This window comes from Protopterus annectens, chromosome 5.part0, assembly GCF_019279795.1.
Source record: "Protopterus annectens isolate FY-2018-M chromosome 5.part0, PAN1.0, whole genome shotgun sequence".
NCBI lineage: Eukaryota > Metazoa > Chordata > Ceratodontiformes > Protopteridae > Protopterus > Protopterus annectens.
This window is the reverse complement of record NC_056735.1, coordinates 521,599,134-521,626,905: the sequence shown is the minus strand read 5'-3', so window position 1 is coordinate 521,626,905 and position 27,772 is coordinate 521,599,134.

The following is a 27,772-nucleotide window of genomic DNA, read 5'->3' as shown; positions in this document are numbered from 1 at the left end:
GTAGGTTGATGGAAAACTTTTTTCAACCATGAACAGACTCATTAGACAATAACTGAGGAGGACTTAATAGTCAGATGACAGAGACAAGAGCAAATAAGCAAAAATATGCAATTTACAAAGTGCATTATTCAACTCCAGTGGGCTTACCATTTAGGTACAACTACAACTTTATCTTTACATGCACATTAAATTCATTTTAAAGGTTATACTGAAAAGAAAATCATAATAACTAGGGGCATATGTGTTGGAAGATAAAGTTTCCAGAGACTAGCTGTTATATTCAGTCAAACTCAAAAGTCATCTAACCTCAAGAATAAACACATTTAAAACTATTTACCAAATGATTGCCTTCTTTTTGTCACATACAGTTATTTATTTAACATGAAACAAAGGATAATATCATACAGTTAGACTAAAATACTGTTTTACTATTATTAAATGACATGAATACTTATTCAAAAATATCTAGGAGAGATGTTGATCTCTACATACATGAAGTGCATACATGTCTTTATGATTTGCTGCTTATGGATATGTTAACTAAAGATCAGTATGATTTTACATTTGTAGAGTATCCGGTGATTCCATCCTTTCATGGTCTTCTGAAAATTCATAAGTATAGGACTAATCCACCTTTAAGACCTATTGTGGCAGGTAAAGGATGGATCGCTGAGCCTATGTCTATTTTTACTGAAAAACAGCTTAAACAGTATCTGGATAAAGTATCTGCCATGCTTAGGGACACTGAAGATTTTCGTCATAGTTTTGGTGATTGCATAAAGAATTTAAATTTTGCTAATAAGACATTTATCCTTGTAACATTAGATATGCAAACTTTATTCACCATTATACCTAATGATTTTGGTGTTGATTCTATATGATACTTTTTGAATGCTTCTAGTGATTTGTTGCTTATACAGATAGAACTGATCTGTACATTTTTAGATTTGATTTTGAAGTATAATGTGTTTGCCTTTGACAAGCAAGTATTGGCAAAGGCAGGGTGTGGCCATGGGCACACTCTGCACCAATAGTTATGCAAATCTGATACTGGCCAACTGAGAGAACAATGTTCATCTTGTATTTTATAAACATTTTCTTGATATTTTTATCCTATGGGATGGGACCCTGGAGTTATTGTATGGATTTGTGAGTTATTTTGAAAGTAGTACTTCTTGTTTTAAATTCACGATCCAATTCTCCTTTGAAAGCATTGATTTCACTGACACTACTCTAATTATTAGAGAGAATGGACATGTTGATTCATTAATACTTTTTAAAGCATGTTGGAAAAATAATTTACTTTCTAGAAGCAGTATGTATCCATCATGGATTTTTGATAATTTCATGAAGGGACAGTTTCTCTGTGTTTCGAGATTGCACATTGAAGATCATGATTACTTACAGGCAACTGAAACCTTGGCACAAGATTGTTTTAAAAGGGGTTATAAGCCTAGGGATGTAAATCATAAGTCATTAGAAGTATGGCATCTGACAAGTACTATAGGGGAACCTTATTTACATAGGGGTAGTAAAGCTTCCAATGAGGATTCTGCTTACCAACCTACACGTGTTTTTTTCTTTAATGTATAGTAGCAATGTACAAGCCATCTGTAATATTGTGAAAAAGAACTGGCCAATTCTTTTATCTGATGATAAGGTGAGAGAAATAGTAAGGGAAACCCCTAGGTATATATTTAGAAACAATTTATCCCACAAAAGGCAGCTGCGCTATAGACCCTTTAGAAAACAATTTTTGTTGTTGATCAGATTTGGTATGTTTCCATGTAGGTCCTGCAAAGCTTGCGATTGTATGTCCAGTATGAATACATTTGTACATCCAGGTACCTCTAGATGTTTTATATTTGAGTTCTATGCTGATTTTAAAAATGTTAACCTTGTATATTTGGCTAGGTGTAATGGGTGCCAAGCTTTCTATGTAGGTAAAATGAGTTAAATGCTTAAAGAATGTGTGCTTCAACATTTAGTGGATATAAGAGGAAATAATTCTATAAATGCCCTCTTTAAATATGTTAAATTCAATAATTGACATTCATTTAATTTTACTGTCATAGAAATTATAAAAAATGATGTTAGGGTTGGGGATATCATCAACAAAACTGGAATGGAAGAAATTAAATGGATAGCTGCTTTACAAGCACATAGACCACCTGGGTTAAATGTTACTATACCTTTAAAACCTGCTTTAAAAGCTTGCCCTCTGCCTCACTAATTTCTTGTGTTTTTGAATGGTCATTTATTGTTTTAAATAGTAGTTTGTTTTTATGGGAGTAGGATCTGATGAAGCACTTGGTGTGAAAGCACTTATCCTGTGTTACATTTCTATTAAAGTGTGGTTTTATGTCCTTAACCTTGGTGGTCGGACTATTTTTCTTCTACGAGCTAAATATTACTGTTCATAATGTCATACCTGTTCACACTGCCATCAATGTTACTTTGTATTATTGCCACTGGTCATCTTCTCTGAGGCTGTTGATAAACTGAAGATCTTTGTCTCCTCCTTCCATTCTCCCTTTCCTTGCTGCATCTACATAACTTCTTTCTTATAACAAAAAACCCTGTTGAAGAGGTAAACCCTTAAAAGTGGCTAGACCACCAGCCAAGAATACCTCCAATGTTTTCCATTCTCCAGCTGCTGATTATATTTTAGCCTCTCAGTTTCTAACTCCTGTAATAATCTCTCCACCATGTCACTCCATCGTGTTTACTTTCCTTTGGCTCTGTCTGGTTCATCAAATCTTCCGGTAATTGAATTGCCAGTCTTCCATTTTCCAAATCTGTAACAGTTATTTCATCTCCAAGTGTGATCAGGTAAAATGGGATGTATCAAGTACAAATACCACAATAACTGAAATTGCTGGCAAGTACATACAATTTACATATAGTTGGAGGAAAAGCTTAAGGAATTAATTAATATCAGTCTTATTAAAACATTAATAAAATAATGAATAATGGGAGTTCATATGCATATTAAAATTGCAGTACTTTTAATTATTTTAAACAAACTGCTGTGTTTATAAATTCAGAAACCTAGGCTAAATGTTAACTTTAGAGGGAAAGTAGATTGCAGGGCTTTGTTTTTGATTAATGCTGCAACAGGTGAATGAAAAATATTATATGTAAGTTAAATGTAAAGAGCACTATATCAAACAGTTTATATATACAGTGCAATTAAAATGGCAGCAGAAGAAATTTTGTAATGCATTATACAGTTTTAAATAAATATGAATAAAAGTTATATATAACACTGAGTGAGATGGTAATGTTAAAACCAGCTATAACAAGGAGAAAGTCCATTGCAAGTACATCTCGATGCCTGTATGCTAAGGTTTAAAAGATAACAGTTATATTAAACCCAGCTTGAAGTTAAAGCACAATTTAAAGTTTTATGGTATGTTTTTTAGATTTTAAAAAATATTTAAGTCCAGAATTAAACTATGTTCTGTTTCTTTTGTTTATCCTTCTACTGACTGGTTGATTTTAGTTTTATTTATTTAGTTAGTTAGTTATTTAGTTAGTTAGTTAGTTAAAGTCTGACTGGGTACTGGCATATACTAAGGGATACTTCAGAATTAAGCTCCATTATTCCATCACAACCTAGTTTTGGTTATAAAAGGAGCTCTAATTTAAAATAACTGTTATGTTTTAAGGAACAGCAAACATTTAATATGTTGCCATCAAATAAGAGGAAAGGTACACAAAAATGTGATAGATGTTGTTGTGTCTTTTGGCTTTTCCTGGTTAGGAACTCCGGTCCGCTAATGATTGGTAGTTGATTTTTACGTGCCGAATTACCAGCCCTGATGCACAACCTTCAACGAAGGTACATTCATGCATGTCTCCACGCAGAAGATGCTCTAGCTGAGTACATATTGTAAATATATTAACATTCATCCCTCATTTCTCCATCCTGTCACAGGCAAAGAAGTCCAGCAGAAAGCAAGTGGAAATTGTAATATTAAAAATTTAGTGTACCTGGCAACATGTCAAGTATATGATGGATACTATGTAGGCAAAATGAACCAACAGTTAAAACAACATATCTTTGGTCATTTATCAGAAATAAATAGGAAAATACACACTAATGCCCTATATAAACATATACTAGAAAAATGATCGGAACTTATGTTTAAATTTTGTATTCTTGAAACTCTACATAAGAATTTATGTTGTGGTGATAAAATCCATGCCACAGAAATGGTTGAGTTTAATTGGATTCTCAGACTTAGAGCACATATTACCCAGGATTGCTCTGTGCTCTGACCCCATGCACATTCTTACTAATGCATGCTAACCCCAGCCTTTGCTCTGTGCTCTGCACATCCATACTGTAGATCAATATGTATATATGGATTCACTTTATATCCTCGAAATACTGAAATATTGAAATTCAGTATTTTGAGGCTATAAAGTTGAAACCTTCAAACAACGAAAACTCAGAAGCGTGAAATTCAAAATCTTGCACACTGGAGATTTTGAATTAGTGCTTCTACTACACACACACACATCTTCCTCCCCACACACAAATACAAGCTCATACTACATAAAAGCAAGGGGGGGCAAACCTCCCTGCACCCCACACACCACCTACTTAAATATTCTAACTCCGAGGTCACACTACATACAAACACACAAAAAACACCACCACGCAAGCTACATTCTCCTCGCACACACAAACATCACAGGAACAGAACACACTAACACACCACGGCCCCTACACAATACCCTTAACAAATAAGCACTTACCTGAATCCACAACCACAGCAAAACACCAGAAGCACTAATTCAATATCTACGGTGTGCGAGGTTTTGAATTTCGCACTTCTGAGGTTTCGTTGTCTTCAGGATACCACTTTATGGGCTCGAAATACAGAATTTTGATATTTCAGTATTTTGAGCTTCTAAAGTGAATCTGTATGTATATATATATATATATATATATATATATATATATATATATATATATATATATATATATATATATATATCGCTTTAAGAATCTTTCTAGGGGCTTGCACAAGTATATAAATACTGAGCATGTGCAAGCCTGACTGCCATTTTGCAGTAAGCTGTTGAGATGTAAGCATGTATGTCTGTGTAGTTTGTCCGTTAATCAGTTTGTTTATATTTTGTGCTGCTGCTATCCATTATGATGTCTTTCTATGTAATAAAGCATATAAATGAAGTACCCCACCTGTTCATCTTCAATGGTAAACAAAGACAAGCAACATGGTGTTAGAATGCGATCCAGAAATCCAGAAATAGAACTGAGAAGGCACTCAGTTAATGGTGGAGGAATATAGAGGAATGGATTATCCCTACTACATGCATAACTGACAAAAAAAAGGTCAGAAACATATTTCAGGTATCAGAGCTTATTTAAATGATTTCTTATTTGCAAACAAAATGTCAGAAACTGCGACATATTGAAAAAATATTCGAATAACTATGGAAAATGTTTGAAATAAAGTCTGAATCACATAAAATGTATAAAATAAGGAAAATGACCGCATTTTTTCACTATGAGCTACTTTTTCACATTAATTAAAACTATTGAAGATATCTGAGGTATACAGAGTGTTCACAAGTTTGTGCAGTATTACAGTACAGTTATTTCACAAAATGAAGCCATTTCAAAACATATTTCACAAAGTACAGTATTTCAAAGAGTTTATTATGCATTTAAATGTTCTTACAAGTGCTGGTTATGTGTGCATGTTTGTATATAATTACAAGGGCAATTTTTGGTGTGTTTGGGCATACTTTGTTGGCATGGCTGAAGAATTTTGTAGACCAGCTATACTCATATTCATAGGTTCATTGGTAGGTACTAGGCTCTCTGCCCAAAGGCATTTATAAGCCAAGCCAGAATGTGTTGGCTTTCACTGTCCCCTTAGATTAGTTCCCTGTGCCTCTGTCTTAGCAGAGCCACTGAAGTGATCCCCAGGGTAAACTTTCTGTTTCCCATCCACTCATCAAGGTTTCTTTTGAAGAGTGTTAGTAAGGAGCTCTGCCTAATGTTGATTGGAATGTTGTTCCAAAGCATGGAAGTCTCTGGGATAGGAATCTATCCCTCCAGCACTTCCTATTTATTGTTTTGGTGAGGTTTAGATCCCTAGAGTGTGTGGTTTGAGGGGATAAGGTTTTCTTTAGGTGGAACATGTCCATCAATTCTGGGTTGGACATGGCATTGTATGTCAGGCAGAGATCACCTCTGAGTATGCGGTATGCAACCGAGTAGAGCTGGAGCTTCTTCAGTCGAGTTGCATAGGGCATCTGTTTGAGGCCAGTGATCCTCTTGGTGAGGCACTTCTGTGGTCTTTCCAAATGTTGCAGGTGTCTTGTAAGGTACATCCCAAATGGGGCATTGTACTCTATGATGGGTTTGATGAGTGATGAGTAGAGGGTCACAATGATCTCTTTTGATCTGGATGCGAACCCTTTCGTGATTAGGTGGGCCACATAGAAGGATTTTCTAACCACATTGGCAATGTGATTATCAAAGGAGAGATTACTATCTACTTGGGACTCCAGATCCCTTATTACGTTTTCCATATTTAGGGGGCTACCACCTACGTGATAGTTTGTGGGTACTTTGTTTTTTCCAAAGGGGATGACTATGCACTTTTTGGCATTTAGCTTGAGGCCATGATTTTGACACCAGGTATCCGTCTCAGTGAGACCCTTTTGGAGGATGTCTGTGTCAGCCGGACAGTCAATTATAGCCCCTTGTTTGCAGTCGTCTGTGAGCATGGTCAGCCATAGTCTTCCTGTGCTTGCCTGTATCTCTGAGAAGTATATGCCAAACAGGAGGGTCCTAGGACTGAGCCTTGGGGAATGCCACTTGTAACTGGTTTAGAGTTGGACCTAGCACCCGCAACTATCACCATGTGGGTTCTGTCCATGAGCCAGTTGACAAACCATCTTGTGATGTAGAGGTTTATGTTCAGGCTGGTGAGCTTGTCTATAATAACAGAATGGGGAATGGTGTAGAAAGCCTTTGTGAGGTCTAGGTAGGCTGTGTGTACCACCTTTCCCTCATCTATAGCCTTGATAACTGTCTCAAAGAAGTCCACCAGGTTTAGGAGGCATGATCTGCCCTTAACAAAGCTGAACTGGGTAGTGTCCAGTGTTATGAGGTTCCCAATGTCTCTGTTAATGAGTTCCATGATGATGTGCTCCATAGCCTTGCAGACCAAGCTAGTCAGGCTTATAGAGTGATAGTTCCCGGGGTCTGTTGTGGCTCCACCTTTGTGGAGCGGAATAACTGTTGCTGTGTGCCACTCTATGGGTACGTAGCCTGTTGAGAGGCTGAGTTTGAACAGTATGTTTAGGTGAGGGGTTAGTTCGTCTTTGAGCTCATATAGGATGCAACCTGGGATACCGTCTGGCCCCATTGATGTTGTGCTTTTGGCTTTGGTGAGGGCTGTTTTAACCTGAGTGTCTATGATTTCAGGGGCTCTACATTCTTCTGGTATGGTTATGGGCCCTTTTGAGGATGAGAGAGGGGTGAAGTTTGCACTGAACCTGTCTGCCAGGATGTTGGCGATATCGGTCGGTTCAGTGTATTTTGTGCCATTCTGCACTAACTCCGAGCAGATCTGAGCATTGCCACTTAGATTCTTGACATAGCTAAAGAATGCCTTGTGTTTATCTTTGGAGTCCTTGGCAATTTTTCTTTCGAAGCTCACCTTGGATGATTTTATGAGGGATCGTAGTTTCTTGCTGATACTAATCAGGGATGTCTTCCCTTCTTCGGATTTTACACTTTTCTGTACTAGTTTCCTCCTTCTGTAGTATAGCTTGTTTCTATCCAAGTAAGGTATGGGCAAACACAGAGATTTGTAACACAGCCCTGAATTCAGCACTAACCTGAAAACTGGACTATACTAACTTAGAAAAGTGGGAAACAAGTATATATATATATATATATATATATATATATATATATATATATATATATATATATATATATATATATTTTTTTTTTTCAGAAAATAAAGCAGATACAATCAAAAAAACACTTTAAATGTACAGAAAAGGATACTTATTGTTATATATCTCAGATCAGAGTTGTAGTCAATGCCCCTAGTAATAAAGTAGGAAGAAACACAAATATAGTAAAATCAGATGAATAAATTGCAATTTTATATATATATATATATATATATATATATATATATATATATATATATATATATATATATATATATATAGATATATATATAGATATATATATATATATATATATATATATATATATATATATATATATATATACATATATATATATATATATATATATATATATATATATATATATACATAATAGAAAATGAACAAACTGATTTAAACAAGTTACCCAATTAACCAGAAAAAAACTCAAAACTGAGCCCTGTTCCAGCAGTCTTCAATCAGACAAGATCTAACTGCACACTCCTGGTACTATGGCGAAGGGTAACCTTCTCCAAAAAAAGATGGCCTGGATCAGTTCTCAAGTTATACAAACAAAGCTAGATTCAGCAGGCCTGAATCTGGTCTGTGCTACAGCAGTAGGGTGCACCAATTTCAGAAAGAAATAGTTCAAACAAGCAGGTAGAAATTCCCAGCTCAGAAGGGCAGAATCCAGCCTCTCCTCCCACAAGAGTGCATACCACAAACCTTCTTAATGTAGAATAACTGGCCTGAAATCCAAGTGCTTAAGCCAGAACTAATACACTTTTAGTATAGCAGACACTGAGCCTTCAATCAGCAATTCCCAGCTTAGAAGGATGTAAGCTACCTGTCCTGCCACAACAGTGCAGACCACAAACCCTCTTAATGTAAAACAACTGGTATGAAGCCCAAGTGCTTAAACCAAAAGACTTAGAATAGCAGTTATAATTTAATCAGCCTACTACCAAGCAATAATAAATGCAGCAGAATAAATAAAAGTGAGTACTTTTAAGAAGAGGCAAAAGCAAAATAAAGTTGGATGAGACACAAATACAGAAATAAGCAGATGGATAAAGTGCAAATTTTTTTGTTAGTAAAGTGCAAGGAGAGAGGAAGGACGAACCTTAGTGGGTTGGCCTTCTCACATATTCTCTCTGTATTAAGTAGAGTGAACACTAGACTCAGAATATGATCTCACTGTACTCAGCTAAGTGAGCAAATGAGATGGACTCAGGAGGAGTGTTCAAATACAGACTTACAGTAGGGGCGGGCAATTCCAGAGCCACCAACACTAACACCAAAACAAGAACAGGGAGTATGAGTGGGGAACTAACTGCAGAGAGATGCACAGCACACTATATTCAGTGAAACACACAATTAGGTAACAGAAAAAATGAAATACAGTACTTTTAAAACTGCAAGTTTGTACTTAACTTCAGCTTCTAATGCAGGTGATTGTAGCCAACCAAGTCTCTCAGAAGATAAGCATAAAATGAATTCTCAAACTTTGTGGCTAGCACTTAAAGTACAGAGGAAGCCCTCTTGGCTAATAGTTAAATATCAGATAACAAAGAAGTGAGTAGACCACCACCCCCTCTTATAGCAGAGAGACACACAGCACACTATAATTTAATATTATTGCAGAGAATTGGAGATTGTTTGAGCAAAAGTATGATATTTTCATACAAGCTGCATTTTCTGACAAAGATGACCATTTATTTTGCTTAATTTAGCTGGTTCAGAAGCCATAAAAAGAGAGTGTTCATTTGTGTATCCACCTGCTATGTTTGCAGGGGAGGGGAAAAATCACCATATAGTGGTACCGACTGAGTCAACGGAAAACCTGGAGTGCTTGAAACATAAATTTAGAGAAATATGTAACCCCCAAATGAATATTACAATGGAATGGCACTTATTTTAAACAAGGGATCAAAATCCTGGTGAAATTTATGCACCATATATAACTGACTTGAAAAATAAAGCTAAAACATGCAGATTTGGTGATTTAAGGGATGAGTTGATACAAGACAGACTTATGCGTGATATTAAAGATGATGCTGGGAGAAAGATTTTGCTTCGTGAAAGTGACTTAACTTTGAATAAGGCCATTGAGATTTGTCAGATATATGAGCTTAGAGAAAAGCACACAAATATGCTTACAAATGAGAAATGTATGCTTCCTGTATATTAATTCTGGTGCTCATGTTGATAATATGCAGCATGTGGTTAAAAGAAACAGGCCCAAGCACATGCCAGCAACTGTATTACACTTCCTCTTGTGTTCTTTCTTCTCTAAATAAACTGACATCAGCAAGGTTGTTCCTCCCATTCATCTGGTACAGTTTGACTGCATACCTGGTCCACTTTTTAAACAAAATGTATTTACATAATCATTTACTCAGTGGTTTGCATTCTCACCTTCATCTCTTGGTAGTGCCATTTATTTTATTGCTGCAAATTTTCTCCTTTTCCCTAATATATTTAGAAAATACTTTATTCCTATATTTAATCAACGTAGATATGTTTTCAGTTGAAACCTCACTGATTATGATTGCCTTGTAGGTTCTCTTCTGATTGATTAATGGATGGATGGATGGATGGATTTTTGAATTGTCTAGTCAGATATTCTTCATAGTACATGAAGATTGCCACTATAACCTCACTTTTCTTCCCAATTACCCAAGAACTGCCATACCTTTTTGGGACTCAGGCAGGGAGGACTTTCTAGTTAAATGAATTGCTCAGGGTCTCAGAGTACTACATTCAAAGCTATCTTTTCACAGTTACATGCTGCCTACATACCACGTTAATTAATGATTCTTACAATGAAACCATTTTTTCTTAAAATAGTGATTAAATATACAAATTGAAGTACTCTGTCTTTGAATTTTGTGTCTTTTTTCCTAACCCTGTATTTTCTATGAATTTTAGGAATCAGAAAGGCACATAGTTAGTACTATCTGCAAAATTTAGTTATTTACTCTTTTTCTCCAAGAAAATGGAACCTGGTAGATGACTGGTAGATGATTGTATTAAGGAGAAGGATTTTTTTTTTCACTTTAGGGTCAATCAATGTCTTCTATCTCACATAAAATACTCATTTTAGAGATGTCTTTGGGTTTTACAGTGAGTTTATGTATTCTGGGTGGAATACTTTTGTATTTTGTTGGACAACAGTATTTGGTTCTTTTCTTGTGCTATAACTAGCATACAGAATTCCTTCCACTGCTTGGTGTGGCTTGACAGCTACTTTGTGTTTATTATGAAGCACACAGGTTGACCATTAATTACAGCCTGATGACATCACACTTCCAGATATATAATCAGTTTTGCATCCTCATTTTTGTTCCAAATTGCTTAAATGCATATAAGACTGCCATCTGAGTCATGTTCGTCTAGGGTATTAGAAATTACCACACAGTGATTCATGATGGCAACAGCTGTAATAATCCACACCATTATAAAAAGCCTTTGATATTTCCTTGGTAATCTATATATGTTTTAATGCACAGTATAAATATCTTTCCTATGGAAAGGGTGACTAACAGTGCCTCACATGTTCCAAATGTCTACATCTTAATCTTCAATACCTCCATTATGTGGGAAAAGCTTCTATTTACAGCTATCCTCTTTGTCATTCCTGAATATCATTTGCCATGATATTCTACTAACTGTGCCTTAGTTTTCCATTTACCACAGATTTGTGACCTCTGTGATAGCTAAGCATTCCTTTCTCATCAGTCACAATCAGCTTATTGCAGTTGTAGATGCATACTGCAAAGGCCTCCCTATTTTCATGAGCAATTCAAATGAGCTACATAAAGTAAGTATTGAAAGCTAAATTAATCAATCAACTAATCAATTAACGAAAGATTAAGAGATATTGTTAAATACAACACTCTTTACTGAAAATAGTTTGCAAATTTCTACACTTGACCTGGACCTTATTTAGCAATTTAGATTCACAACATTCCATAAATGTAGCAGGAGCCATTTTCTATGAAACAGGCTAAAATAATTATTTTGTGGCATAAAATAAGTCTACTTGTGTTGACTGAGATGAGTGAGATATCGGTGTCAAAATCTATTCATTAAAATAGTTTATAAATTAGAAAAAGATATTTGATGTTAAAAAAAAAACTTAAACCTAATATCACACATTTAATTTGCACACTTTACTGTACTGCTTTGCCAGATTTCTGTTTCTGACATTTCACTATGGATTTATAATACACACATTCATGCAAAATACCTACACATGGGATAGCCCACTCTTTTGCAATCCAAACTAAAACTACTTTGTGTATATCTGTGTGTGTGTGTGTGTGTGTGTGTGTGTGTGTGTGTGTGTGTGTGTGTGTGTGTGTGTGTGTGTGTGTGTGTGTGTGTGTGTGCGTCTGTGTGTTTGCCTGTGTCTGTGTGTCTGTGTGTAATCTGACATTACTTTTTATACTAACAACTTAAATGGTATACCACAGTCACAAAATAGGCATTACATTCAAGTCTACTTTTTCAAACCAAGGAAGTTAATACATTGTCCTTTTTGGCTCGCACAGCAATTATAAAATGCATGCTAAGCATGAGTATGAGGCTAAATATTTAACTGTAGTTTTCAGGAGCCATGTGCAAGGCATAATTTGAGATAATTTTATTTTCCAGGACATTCAAACTGAGTTTTAGATTTGCCTGAATTCTGACACACATACAATATAATTTGTAATTAATCCTGGAATCTCATCCAGCTGAAAATATGTTACCATACAATAAGTAATGAAGTTTCTGTTTGCATATGCAGTAATCTATGGAATCCACTTTAAAAACAGCAGAACAATTTTAGTGCAAGCAGTTGACTTAAGCATGCTGCAGTGTGACACATTTATGTTATCTGTCTATATGCTCCCAGAAACCAAGACAGAAAGAGTGAAATACAAGCACTGGCACACACCCACATACGCACACACACACACACACACACACACACACACACACACACACACACACACACACACACACACACACACACACATTCAAAACCACAGAAAACTAGTTGCATTTATATCAGTTACTGGAAGTAAACAGAATGACACGTAGACACATATATACCTCATAGCTTATATTTACAAGCAGGTTTATAGCCTTAAATTTGAAATGAAATGTGTGTCTATGTGCTTTCTATTCCACAAAAGAAGTAGTTATGAGGGAATGAACAGGGCTGGTAAAAAAAGAGTGGGCAATCCAAATGTAGTGCTTGTGCAGTGATCCCGTCATATCCTCACCAGAGATTTGTTTAATTAAGTATTCTTCATAACCTAGCAATCTAGTAAAAGCATGCTTTTCCTTTTAATGCTTAAAGCTGCCTTAATATCATTTAATGATATGACTAGTCTAATATAATTTTTTGTCCATGAACCCCCAAGACAAAAACAACATACCTTCTTGCAATGTGACTAATTTTATTGACAAAAATAATGCATGCACTATGACTGCTGTGATCTCTACACAAAATATTTCATAATGCCAGGTCAACATAGTAAATGTTAGGTAGGCTCATTCAGCACTGCTCACATGCAACAAGACTAGTCAGTACAGGTGCATTCATTAATGTATTCCTGTAAAACCCTTCATTAACCTCACTAGCAACATCACAAAAATGCCATTCTCTTACTAAACCATATTGCCATGGCAGCAGTATTATACTGTTCAGTTTTCTATTACTTCAAACTGCGAAAGAAGTGGGGGAAGGGAATCTCTCCAAGAAGTCTATTGCTTCATCCACCTACTATATAACTGGAAAGAGGGATTGGTGGGAGGGCTTCACAGGTGGGTATACCAAGAGAGTGAACATCCCTGTGTCCCACCTTTAAATATTTTTGTCCACTCCTTTCTTCCATTAACGATGACTACATCCTGCCCGATAACAAATTCTTTATCCCAACTACTCACTTCTACTCCCCCTCCATGATCTTTCATCAGCTACTATTCCTACCAATTAATAACCTTCCCTCTCCACTCCATTGAGGCATTCCTGGATAACAATGACTGCCTAGAGCTAACACTATTTGTCCATGACTCCACCCTCAGAGACAAAAAACACATCAACCAGAAATATGACCAACTTTACTGACAAACATAATACACGAACTACAACCACTGTGAACTATACACATATCACCTCGATAAAATGCTTCATAATACCATGTCAATATAGTAGATGTTAGAAAGGCACGTCCATCACTGTTCATCTGCAACACAACTTACCAGTTGCCTTAGGTATACTCTACCAGACCTATGCCACATAGGATTCCTGTTACTAAAATCCCTGTGATCTAAAATAATTTACCTAGTGCTATGGCAGGCCTAGCCACCCTATGATTAATAAACTGTCTAACTGCTTCCAACTCTGCCAACTTAACAGTAACTTTTCAAGCCAACCTACAAATAATAGCTGACCAAACAATTACTGCACCAGGAAAGCTCTGCTGTAGAAACAACACATTCCTTATCATGTATGACAATAATCTGCATTTTGGAATAACCCCAAGGTCACTGCCTACTAAATGTACAATAACTATGTCTGGAAATGATACCTTGATTCAACATTGATGCACAGCCAACAGCTTAAGTCACCACATTCCTATGATACCACAAAATATACATCCCAAGGATATGGTTCAAGTCCCAGCAAAATACCACCAGGCCTCACAGTAGCTTCCTTCACCACCCAATGTACATAAGAATGACCCAATGCAACCAACTGTCTCTTCTTGCATGACAAACAAAACTAATCTGAATCACTTAATTACGCCCATATACACCCTATTTAAATAAGATTTGCAAACAAGACCCATCTGCCCTGTCTTTTAATCACATCAACAGATATTCCTTCATAAGACAAGTCACACGGCTTGACAATCTGCAATGAATACTCCTACCCACCACGCATACAATTGTCAAGGTTTTCTTAAAACTGCATCAAAATGTATGACCTCCACTGGCATCCCCAACAAAAATCTAAAATCCAGGGATTGCTTATTCTAACCTATCAACCTCTGCCACCTTAACTCCCAATGCAACCTATACATCATAAACCTAGCCAGTAATACCATAAACCTAGCCAGTAACAAGACTGATCAGTTCCTATCATGCAATAGCAATTCCCTTATGAGAGCAGCAAATACTACCAAAGTAGAAGCTTTTCTAGTGGAAACTGCCCAAGGCTGCTATACTAACCTTCCTACTACAGCTTTCCAATTTGCCACACCTATTTTGGAATTACTGCTGGTTGCACCTCTACCTCTGGATTTATAGCCGGAACCTGTGAAACTGAAAGTGAGATAGACTATCAGCCAGCTCATTTAGCCTATGATTTATAAGCTTAGCAGTTCAATGTTTGTTGAGAATGCAACTCAAAGTCTGTATATAGAAACATTATATGTAGAGAGATTAAATGCATTTGCCAGCTGTTACTAAGGTCTAAAAACCCTATCACCAATCAAACAGTTAATAAGTGTTCTGAATATAGTGAAATTACAGGTGTTCCTGATCTCTGTGGGGAGATCATTCCTCAATTTCCCAGCCCCATGATGAAAAGATATTTTTCCCCTGTGAAGAGTGCCACCCAGACATAGTACTATGGCATATAGTGAATAAAACTGAGACCCAAAAATGGTTGATAATACAGCATTATTTAAACATATACAGTATATACAAGAATCAGTTCCCATCCAACCAATCTATAACACAAGGAATACAGAGACGCCTTTTCAAGTCTGTTTCTATAACTGTAATTCTTAACACCATCAATCTGTCTTGTAAAATACTTCTGAATTCTTACTAGTCTGGATAGTTGGGCACAGTTGTAAACAATATTCTATATGCAGTCTTAATACAGTACTGCCTTGCAAAGGGGTATTAAAACGCTATGGCTAGAGAGGTCTATATTATAAAGATGAATGTTCAGGTTGCCAAACACCTAAATGTCGACACCTAAACAGCGAAAGCTGAAAAACGTTAATGGCAACTTCTGCAAATTTTTTCACAGGGAAAAATGTTTCTAGGCCAGCAGATAGTAAAACAAACTTCCAACCATAATCAAGTGGGGGCCTTCACCCCCCCACACACACACACAACTAAATATACCAACTGCGAGATTGCTAAACACTGGGGAAAAGGACAAATTTCTGTTAATGGCCAAGGGAAATTTTATAAAAAATGTTCCAGCAAACTTCAAGATTTTTATGTTCCATAGTTGCCTGCCATTTCCAATTTTCTAGTTTATTATTAACACCTGAATAGTCCATTTGATAATATTTTAATGTTGGAGAATTAAACGTTAAACCAAGCTCACTCATTCCTTTTTCATCTTCCCAGTAAACACATAAATGATCCGAAACCATAGGTCCACATTCAGTTCTACAACAGCTGGTTACTAAATCAGTATTGATCCGAACAACATCAAGGACATGGTCTCCACTTGTTCATTCTTTTACACCACTGCTGCTGCCCAAATGTAAGAAAGTAATATTCTTCCCAACCTTCTAATTGAGTGCTTAGGTCAAGGCACTAAAAAACATTTTCCCTTAAAGTATGCAACCATGCCAGGGCCATCTGCTGCATCAGTGTACAATTGTAAATCATCAGATGAAACCCACTCTTCTTGCCGCATTGTTATCCCATTGTACTGATTTAAAAAAATCAAGCCAAATTGTAAGATCTTCCTTAACCATTTGGTTAACCATCACTCTGTAGTGCTTTGTCTTCACATCTCTAAACATATCCACTACTGACCTCATTAATTCCCTACCTATTACCCTGAAAGCAAAATTCATTAGCCCAAACAACACTATCAGCTCATTCACTCACACCATAGCTTCTCCTAGCCACACTTCAATCTTTCCCATCATCTTACCAACTTATCCTGTGGCAAGCAGAAATTTCCCACTTCAGTATCCATCAACAAAGCTCAGGAAAGTAAGGGCCTTAGCTGCACCTTCCTGCATATCCTTAGCCAAAGGTATCCCCAGTTCCATACACAGTGAACCTTTGCAGACCCAGTGCTACCCCTTCTTCACTTTCACCAATCAACAGGAAATCATCTAGATAGCGAACTACTCTCTGTCCTACTATACACCTTCCAGTTCCTTTTCAGTGTGGAACTAAACTTTTCAAAAGTAGCACAAGTTACTGCACAATCCATAGGCATTGCTCTATCAAAATAGAACTTCCCTCTTAAGCACATGCCCAACTTGGACCAATCCTTGTCCCATACTAAAAGCAACTGGAAAACTGGGCACTTTTCCACAGGCAGCTAAAGTTGTATTCAAATCCTGTGCCTCTGAGCCTCCACCTGGATATCCTTTGGGCTACATTCATATCCAACATTTCAAATACATGTATATATTTTGCTGACAAGATCTTATCATTCACGGCACTGAGGTTGTGCAAAATGATAAGTATACCTCAGCCCTGAGTAGCATCACTTTGCTGTCCTCACCAATATCTACAACATTCATGATGCTTCTGCCCTATACTGTCTGTATCAATAAACTAGCCTAGTGGGAAGTACAACACACTGTCACCCCCCTCCCAAGCCCCTACCTCACTAATGTGACTCTAAACATTATCTGTTTGACTGCACAACTGCCCTTCACCTGTCAATAAGCTACATTTTCTTAGCAGCTCCTGCAACTGTAATATAAATCGTGCTTTAACCCCATCGATGCCCATGTCAGCATGCTGTGGGTCGAACACATTAATGTATTCATATAGCACATTGTCCATTACATTACTTACTGAGGGACACTGCTCCTTTGAGTTTTTCACACTGCCTTCTCTTTAACTGTTGTAGGGCATCTTACCTTCCCATGCCTCTGGCTACTGAGACTGGCACACTGACCACTATCCTTCCTTTTTTCTGACCCTTGGACTACTCTGTTTGCTTCATGGCTTTACCTTGCACAAGGCTGTCCACTTGTTGGAAGTATTCCACAGCTTGCTCAGTAGTGGAGTTCCATCTCCTCTTTAATATTAGCAATTCTAAAAGACTAAAACAGAACATTATACACATAGAGAAAGCCACAACTCCAACCTCACCAACCCATTAACCACATATTTCACCTCTGTCATCCTACCCACCTTTGCCACCCCATCTTCACAAGTTCCTGCTTTAAGCCCATCTCAAGGATCACGAGCCCAACATACAGTATGTGAAATACCGACCAATTTTTGTACTCACGTGCATTCCCCTTGCTCTATCGCTACCTACATTCCATTAATTCCTCATCTCCCCATGCATATCTAAAATTGATCTCCGTTCTTCTTTTTCTTTTTTTTGGGGGGGAGTAGCAGAAACTATGTCCCCCACCTGAACCCCCTTTAACCTCCCTTCTGCCTCCATCTCCTTTTTTTTCACTGTTCAGATTACCTTTACAGCAACAGCAACCACTGGCAATCTACTTAAACATGGAGGGCATGGAAACAATAACCCGTCTGAACCCACATTCCCCCACTCCCCTAACTTAAAACCTCTTGCAGCAGAATGGGATTTGTGTTCATCTGCCATGTCAGAAGACATGAAACTTCTGCTAAAATATCCTCATTGTCTAATGACATTGATGCCCAAATGAGAGCTAACTACTAGATGCACTTAAAGTAAACATGCCATCAACAAAGCAATACGAGTGTTCCCCAACCTAAGCCCCCCCCAGACATTGTCTTAATTTGTTTTGAATTGTAACTTGTACAATTTCAATATGCGCATGCCTGATCCATGTCTTATAACCTTAGGCTTCACACTACTGAATAAATCTAGCCAAATGATAACATTCCCTTGAAATCTGACAAACCTGGAAAATGTATCATAATAATGAACATAAACTTTTCCTATTTTGTTATCCCAGTTATCTTACTTAATAAGAGGGGCAAGGTCCATATCCCAGAAAGGTATTATCTCCCTCTTTCTCTGTTATATGGGTCTACTTCAAATGATCAAAGTTTCACAACACTGAACTTCTGATCATTGAAGACCAGATGATCGAAACTGTGAAAAATCGAACATTAAAAAAAAAATCTGAAAAGAGAAAATATCTTTTTCCATATTTTTGCAGGGGGTGCAGGCCCCCGTGCACCCCCACAACCCCTGCTGTTTAAATAAACCAATATATTTGTGTGTGTGTGTGTGTTATAAATATTGACCTTATTACTTAAAATTAATCTTGCATGCACAAAACCTTCTGAATGAACTAAGGGCTGAAATGCAAATGCCTGACAATATTATCTATAATCCTCCTGTGTGATGGCATAGTCCCTTCTTTTCTTCTCTCTCTCTCTCTCTCTTTGTATCATGAGACACAGATCAGCAACATAAGGCCCAGAAACTGAACAATCTGAAATTATGTCTGGTTGCAGTAGAAACCTGTGTGGCTAATTGATGTTGCTACACTGCTCACTGCTTATGGCTCCCTGTCAACACTCCCAACTAACACCACATTCAAAGACCAATATTGTTTTCAACTTGCTCTGAGGTAAGCTAATGTTACAGGATGTACAGAGGACAGAAGCCCTTGCTGCAGTATGCCAACGTGACTGTGCTGTAGGTTTAACAATATCTCCTGTCTTATTTTTTTGCTACACAAGAGGGAGCATATGACAACTAATGTTTACTACCCATATGGGTGAGAAGCCCCCCATGCTGCATAAACTGCTTACATAACAGATCCGACAAAAGCCAATTTGCACATAAAGGGAACTAGTGTACCAAAAACTTAACCTTAGAGTTGTTTCTTAACCATACCACTCCTGAGTGCTCCTCCAAAGCTGCCCTGTTTCCCCCTTTACCAGCACTAGGCACCTATCTCTGCCCTCACAAGTTCACTACCCTTCCATGTGATCCCAGCCAATACTTCTCATCCATCTATACCGCCAACACAACTGAAACCACCTACTTACTACCCCGACAACTATCTGCTTACTTTTTTCACTTGCCACGCTCTATATCTAACACCCATGTTGGTCATTTGACTGTTGCAGCTTCAGTAGTATCATCCCTTAGCAGATATATGTGGCAAGAATTTGAATATCCCTTCTTCCCACATTTATATACCTTTTTATTCTCCTCTCTCTCTCTCTCTGTCTCTTGCTACACTAACAATGATTACATTCTACCTGATGACAACTTCCTCATCCTAACTGCTCATTAACCCCCCCCCCCCCACACACACACACACACACACACACACACACACACACACACACACACACACACACACACACTGATCTATGATTAGCTACTATCCCTACCAATCAACAACCCTCCATCTCCACCCCAGGCAGGCATTTCCGGACAGAAATGTCTTCCCAGAGGAAATACGCTTTATTTATTTTTTCTTTTATCTGCATATGGAATACTATAAGTTGCAATGTTTTTTAAAGAAAAAAAAATAAGCTTTTATTTTTGCATATCTTTTTGAAGAAATAAGTGAGTGATTAACTTTTGACAATTATATTTTTTGTGATATAACAATAATTAGGAATATTTTATTTTATTTTATTTTTATATTACATTTATTTCCAGGGGTAATGTACTAATCCCAGAAGACCAGGCACAACATCAACATGAAAAGAAGTAGGTTGATAGATACGAGAAAAGTTTGTTCACCCCTGAGGGCAAAATGTACTTTTTTGTAGACATACATTTTTTTTTTCTAAATTAGCAACAGATGCAGGCAGAATTCCTGCAAAAGACAAAAACTCATTTACATTATGCATATTTTTTTACAGAAGAAATATAAATACTAAGCAAATAATGAGCACTGAAGAAGTAGCAGCAAGTAAGAAAGAAAAGCTGTATAAGTTTAGAAACAGTATTACAAGGCAGTTGACAGCTTATCTAATCTTGATGAGAAATGTATGAACAGACAGGGTTGATTGGTGAGGTATCTGGAGTGTGACTGAACAATGGCATTAGGATGTTTGTACCCTTGTCTCAGAGATGAGTTCTTTCCTGTAGAATATTATTCTGAGAGCAGGTGAGAAGGTCTGCCATAACTGTGTCCTCCTCACTGAAATACAATGATCACAGCAGTGCATTTTGCTGTGAGGTAATTTGAGGGAGGAGGCTCCATTTGATTGAAAGTGTAAGTTGTATTTAGAAAATATTAATGAGGATCCTTAAGTGAGATGTGGGAAAGAGATAGGCACTAAAAGCTAAACATTAATGAAACAAGGAGTACATCGCCATGGTGATGAACAGAGTCATTCAGCTATTGTTTCCACTGTTCAGTAATGTTGCCAGATAGGAAATGAGATTAGTTTTAGAGTTTGTTGATGGGAGAATGAGGCTATTTTCAAAAAATATCCCTGAAACAATCAATAAATAGCTTTCAGAGTCTAGGAAGTAAGACTGTGTGCCAAAAAAGGTTTTTAATTTAAACTCTTGCTTGTTTTACATGATGCCTCTGCAATGGTATGTGTGTTTATTGTTCGACCACAGTTCAACAATACCATTTGTGTTTAAGGCTCAAAGGCAATGTAATGCACTATTCTGGAAATTATAGCTGAGGAATGATGTTGAAAAGATATAAAATTTAATTGGGGGTGACTGTGATACTCTGAGTCAAATCATCAAAATCCTTTCACTATACATAAACAAAATGGCTGCTAGTTTTTGGTAAATGGTATTGTGTAAATAAGTTGACAGGCTTGGTCAGAGTGAGTCTTGTTTAATCCACAGAGAGCATTCCTTAGACATTAAAAAATTGTTCTGGTCTCCCCTTATTTTATATATATATATATATATATATATATATATATATATATATGTATATATATATATATATATATATATATATATATATATATATATATATATATATATATATATATATAAAAAAATATACATATATATATATATATATATATATAAAAATATATATATATATATATATAAATAATATGTTGTTGTTGTGTCTTTCGGCTTTTCCCGGTTAGGGGTCGCCACAGTGGAACTCCGGTCCACTAATGATTGGTAGTTGATTTTTACGTGCCGAGTTACCAGCCCTGACGCACAACCTTCAATGAAGGTACGCCCATTCACGCATGTCTCCACACAGAAGACGCTCTAGTTGAGAATTGAAATGGACAGCGTCTTACTGTGAGGCGACAACGTTACCACAGCACCACCACCGCATATATATATATATATATATATATATATATATATATATATATAGATATATATATATATAAATAAATATTTTATATATATATAGATATATATACATATATATATATATATATATATATATATATATATATATATATATATATATATATAAATTATTACCCACACATATATGGGTCTACTTCACTTGACCTAAAGCTCATTTGACTGATACCCAATTTACCTAAATTTCATTTGACTGACAACTCATTTGACTGACTCCCATTTCACCGACATTTAAGACATTGACTTGTTGTGGGTTTTCCTTCACCAGTGACTTGCTTGTTCATAGGTTCATAGGTTCATAGGTTCATACTAGGCTATCTGCCCTAGGGCATTTATAAGCCTAGCCAGAATGTGTTTGGCTTTCGCCACCCATTTTAAATTTATTTTGCTATGCCCTTTTTCGAGGTTAGTATACTGTGCCTCTGTCTAACAATGACACAGAAGTGATACCCGGGGTAAACCTATGATCTCCCATCCACTCATCAAGATTCCTCTTGAAGAGAGTCAATGAGGGACTCTGCCTAACCTGGACTGGGATTTTATTCCAGAGTGAAAGGAGCCTCTGGGTTATGAATCTGTCCCTCCAGCATGTGCTATTTATTTCAGTGCTGAGGTTCAAGTCTCTCGAGCGCGTAGCTCGATGGGATTTGGATTTTCTGAGGTGCAGCATGTCCATTAATTCCGGTTGGACATGGCTTTATATGTCAGGCACAGATCGCCTCTGAACAGGCGGTATGCCACTGAGTAGAGCTGGAGTTTCTTTAACCGGGCAGCATATGGCATCTGTTTGAGCCCTTTGATCCTCTTGGTGAGGTACTTTTGGGGTCTTTCCAGTTGCTGCAGGTGTCTGGTAAGGTACATCCCAAAGGGGCATTGTACTCAATTATGGGCCTGATGAGGGATGAGTAAAGAGGCACGATGACCTCCCCTGATCTAGATGTGAATCCCTTCATGATTAGGTGGGCTATATAAAATGTTTTTCTAACCACTTTGGCCACGTGGTTGTCAAATGAGAGATTGCTATCAACTTGGGTCCCCAGGTCCCTAATTACTTCTTCTGTACTTAATGGATTACCACCTATGTGGTAATTTGTGGGCACTTTGTTTTTGCCAAAGGGGATGACTATACACTTTTTGGCATTTAGCTTGAGGCCATGGCTCTGGCACCAGTTGTCTGTTTCTATGAGGCCCTTTTGGAGGATGCTTTTGTCAGCTGGAGAGTCAATTATGGCGCCCAGTTTGCAGTTATCTGTGAACTTGGTCAGCCACAGTCCTTCCGTGTTGGCCTGTACCTCCGAGAAATATATACCAAACAAGAGAGGTCCCAGGACTGAGCCTTGTGGGACACCACTTGTATCTGGTTTGGAGTCTGACATGGCTCCAGCAATTCTAACCATGTGGGTTCTGTCCTTGAGCCAGTTTGCAATCCATCTAGTGACATAGGGGTTTACATTTAAGCTGGTGAGCTTATCTATAATGCCCGAGTGGGGTATTGTATCGAAGGCTTTTGCAAGGTCCAGGTAGGCTGTGTGGACCACCTTCCCCTCTTCAATGGCCTTGGTGACTGTTTCAAAGAAATCAACCAGGTTTAAGAGGCAGGATCTGCCCTTAACAAAGCCGAACTGGGTAGGATCCAGTGTCTGTAGGTCCCCAATATCTTTATTTATGAGGTCCATGATGATCCTTTCCATAGCTTTGCAGACCAAGCTAGTCAGGCTTATGGGGCGATAGTTTCCAGGATCCGTTGAGGCACCACCTTTGTGATAAAAAGAATTACTGTAACTTACAGTGCTGCCTGTTAAAATTCCAATAGTCATGTAGAAAGTAGTGTTGTAGGGTTTCTAAATGTGGGTTTGTCTCTTTACATTTTTTATGCTAAGTATCTAAAGTTATTTAGCAAATGTTTTGTGCATTCCCAGCAGCAGTACTGGCAGCATGTAGAGTACTGTAAGGCAAGTTAAAGGTGTATGCCCTTTTCCCCACTGTAGTGCAATCCTGGAGTTAGTCTATATAATTGGGGGCACACCCCTCCACTTTGGGGGGTGTGGTGGGCGTAACCCCCCACCTAGTTTGGTTGTACATTGCCCGGTTTCTATTAAGAGGGTAAGTAAGTAGTTTTTAAGTTCTGGAAAGGGTTAGTTATTGGTGTTCTAAGTTTGCTTGTCTATGGTTTAAGATTTAGTATGTTGAAATTCAGCATTGTAAGCTCTTGGTGGAATGGGAGTCAGTCAAATGAGTTGTCAGTTAAATGAAATTTTGGTCATTTGGGTATCGGTCAAATGGGTGTCATTCAAATTAGTTTTAGGTCAAGTGAAGTACATCCATATACATACACACACACACACACACACACACACACACATACACACACACACACACACACATACACACACACACATATATCTATATATATATATATATATATATATATATATATATATATATATATATATATATGTGTGTGTGTGTGTGTGTGTGTGTGTGTGTGTGTGTGTGCACGCGTGCGTGTGTATAAACTACAAAAAAAAAAGCCAAGGTAAAATTTTCAGTGTGTAATACCTTAAAGTTCCTTTACTGGAGGCCCATGGGATATGTATGCAAACAATGCCTTAAGGACATTATGGGTTTCAACTACATGGATTCGGAATATCCATTAATTTTTACATTTACTTTTTAAGTCTTTATGGGTAGATTCAGGCGAATAAAGCCAGACCCCACTAATTGTGGACATGCATGTTTCTGCCTTTTTATTGACCTCATCAGCACAGCATAAGTGAGTTATTTATCTATTTTTTTAGAAACACAGGTCTTTAAACCCAGATGATTTCTGTAAACATTAAGGTGCCTGCAAAATATCCTGACATCTAAACCAAAGGTCACCTTAATGTTTATGGGAATCTGCTGGGTTTAAAGCCATACGTTTCTATATCACAGTAGCTTGGCTATACTGAACTAAGTCTTAACAGCATCAAATTCAAACATCTTTAAACAACAGATAAAATTGCTTTATACTGAGCATAGATAGTAAAACAATCACTTTAGGTACACATGTGAAACTCTTCCTTCACCAGCACCATTTTCCAGTGCAAAAGTGGGACTACATTTGCAATGGAGTTATTTTGATGTGATGGTTGGCTGAAGTTTTGAAGTAATAATATCTACCAGCTGATGTGACCCTCTTTGATGGAAGCATTATCCTTACTTCAGGAATTGTGGTCAAATCCACTCTAAACATATGTGGAATAAAGTAATGTTGCACAAGTTGTGTTACTTTTTGTTTGTTTATTTGTTAAATAGATAAGTATGCCTGAGTTAAGACCACTTTTATTCATGTATCGCCTAAGTCCATATATCTGTTATCATATGCATGTGAAAGTGCTAACACCCTCACAAGAGCGAGGGTAATTTAGGGTTCATTTATCTTCAGCTGTGTTCAGTCTGTTTCATGGGATAATGACTTCCAATACAACAACATTATATTATATGTTAATGGTCTATAATAACTACCTTATATAGATGCTATAGATTCTTGTAATGAATTTTCACATTCCATAGGCAATATACTGTTAATAGTGTGAAATCTGAGCAAGTAAGAATTTTTCTAAGAAATTCTAGCCCTAACTTGCATAGAATATGTCAAGGCTCAGATGTTATATATAGTGTAGCTTACATATTGTACTTGCTTTTCTGGTTCTCTTTCATAGAAGTTAACTCAGAGACACTGTGTACATGAATATGTTTGATCTCAGTTATAAAGGATGATGAAATAAAGTACATGACAAGACTGAAATAATTTAAATTATAATTTCTTCATCTGGTCCTGTGAAATTCAAATAAGGCATAAAAGCCTGAGGACGTCCTATTGCTACAATGTAATGGTGACCATGATGTGGATTTGCATTTAAATATAGAGATATATTACAGCAGAACAGAAACACTGTAAATTCACACTTTATTGTTTATGTGGTCTTGTCTGCAGTATCATGCTTTTGATTTACTTTATATTTTTGTTGTACTTATTGATGACATTTTGATAATGTTAGTATTTCTACCTAGCTACTTCGGTTGAAAGAGTGTTATCTGCATAAGGCATTCTGTCATTAAATGATATTATTTACATACAACCCATGAATGTATAATGTACAAAATTTCTTTCTGTGTCGACCTTATAAAAACATTTCGTCATCTACTATACATACATGCATACATACAGATATTACAAGAACGGGCGTTAATACCCTTTTAGCTTGGCTATATACCAGGCAGATAGATAAGTATACCTGAGTGTTCAATTGTTCCCATAATAAGTGTCTAGGCTGTTATTAAAAATATCTAAACCAGTGCTTGATTTAAAGTACTTTGGTAGTCTGTTCCATGTATCAGCTGCTCTGTCAGAGAACCAATTAATACACTTCTCATAATCTTGTCTCAGCGTATTCAAATGCACTTGTCTGTATCTTACTTTTCCCCTTATCTACTTTGGAACAAAGAAGACAGATACTATCAAATTGTTTTATTCTCCTTTTAATTTTAGGTATTCTAATATACACCTTGCAACATTCCAATAGTTCATAGGTTCAAATGTGTTTACTAGGCTAATGACCACAAGGGCCTTTTTAAACCTAGCCATGCATCCCATATCTCTGATAAGTGCTGGTACCCTTGATAAATGTATGAAGGGTCATGAGAAGTGAAAATTGTACAAGCAGAGGTCTGGGAGAAGAACCATTTACAGGATGCCTGTGTCCATTAGAGACATAGGTGCCAACCCAGGGATGAATTTCATGTTCCCCATCCAATTGTCCAAGTTACACTTAAATTGGTTTAAGGAGGAACTCTGCTTCACATGGATGGGGAGCCTGTTGCACAAAAGTGGTAGTCTCTGGGATACATGCCTGTGTCTACATTAGGACCTATTTATATCAAAGGCAAGGTTCAAGTCTTTAGAATGGGTTATTTTGGTGTTGTTTGTTTTGCAGATATGCAAGAGGTCCATCAGGGTGGGTCTGACAATGCCTTGTATGCCAAGCATATATCTCTTCTCAACAGCCTGTAGGAGACAGAATACAGGGATAGGGCCTTGAGACAGTCTGCATAGGACATGTTACTTATGCACTGTATTCTTTTAGTGAGGAACCTCTGTGGATGTTCAAATTGTTGGATATGGTTTAGTATCAGATGACACTTTATAGCATATGTCTTCATCGGTGTGTCTTGAGAAGAAGATGTTAGGAAGAGTGTCTCACGCACCACTCTAAAATTGTATCCATAATGCCAGCTAACCAAACACACACACACACACACACACACACACACACACACACACACACACACACATTGGCAGGAGTGAGATTAGATCCCGTACCTATCTATCTACAGTCCACAGGTCACAGTACTTAATGCAAGCACCACAGCAAACGTCTTTATAAACTATGGGAATTCCTCATGCTGATGAATCACATCCATAAAATGGAAAGAAACTGAAAAATGTCTAGAAATTATATAGGTGCATAACAACATAATCTGTGCTGACATTGCTCAAAACTATTTCAACTAAGCTTAATACTTTTATCATTCTTTAGTTATGACCCA